This window comes from Cryptotermes secundus, unplaced genomic scaffold (genome assembly GCF_002891405.2).
Source record: "Cryptotermes secundus unplaced genomic scaffold, Csec_1.0 C38446484, whole genome shotgun sequence".
In the NCBI taxonomy this organism is placed as follows: Eukaryota; Metazoa; Arthropoda; class Insecta; order Blattodea; family Kalotermitidae; genus Cryptotermes; species Cryptotermes secundus.
The window spans coordinates 1-867 of record NW_019771155.1 but is presented as its reverse complement, the minus strand read 5'-3'; the positions used below and the strand labels follow the sequence as shown (position 1 = coordinate 867).

Below are 867 nucleotides of genomic sequence, written 5' to 3'. Positions count from 1 at the left end.
GACCATCCTAACCATGAATGTGGGTTCAATTTTATGTTATCAACCCAATGAAGTTAATCATGGAACTGTAAATTTTTATCTTCTAAAATAATACTTTCTACAAAATTTTATATTACAATTATTTAAGTTTTAGATACTGTTGCATAAGGGTAATTTCTGTAGTTATGACAGAAAGCTTATAAACAAATACAGGTTCACAGGATCTGATTCCAATACAAACAGTAATAATCATTCACCAAACTATTAAGTTCAACAAGAACTATGACACGCAAATTTTCTTGGTAACAATAAATGTGAGAGTACAGAACATACCTTAAATTTAACAAGTTCTTTCTCTACAGCATCTAGCTGTTTCTGCTTGCTGGCAGCAGAAAAGAGTGCAGTAGCATATCGTCCTTCAAGTCCAAACACTTGAATAGGAGGCTAAAAATATAATAAATGTGCAATGAATATGCTATAATATCTAAGTGCTTCTATGTGCTAAAATGAAAATTTTAAACAGATATTTAAAGCTTCTTACTTTATGTCCGACATAACGTCTTGGTGCAATTCGATTTGAAGTACCCACACAAATATAACTTGTTAATTCACAAGTATTTCTCAATTATAAAACGAATTAATAATAATATTGCGACTTAAAAAAATAAGTTATCGTCCCAAGGTAAGCTCAAGAGTGCGTTCAACGAAGAGGCGGGGTGCATGGCTCGAGCACTCAGTGTTTATTCGATCAGTTAGGTTAACAATTTTGCAGGCCGTCAATACATGCTCTCCCCACACTTACATAAACTTACTTTTACTAACTGCTGCTGAACAGACGAAGTTGAGAAAGCCCTTGCCTGAAACATGAATACACAACATTCGACAAAT

At 33.4% G+C, this 867-nt stretch overlaps 1 long non-coding RNA gene across 1 annotated transcript; it reads right to left on the bottom strand.

Moving 5' to 3' along the window:
* Nucleotides 1-305: 305 nt before the first annotated feature.
* On the bottom strand, nt 306-866 carry LOC111875142. The gene is made up of 2 exons (XR_002844682.1): nt 792-866; nt 306-423 (listed from the first exon to the last, which is right to left on the bottom strand). It is a non-coding gene; the product is annotated as an uncharacterized LOC111875142 (long non-coding RNA).
* Between the last annotated feature and the right edge of the window lies 1 nt (nt 867).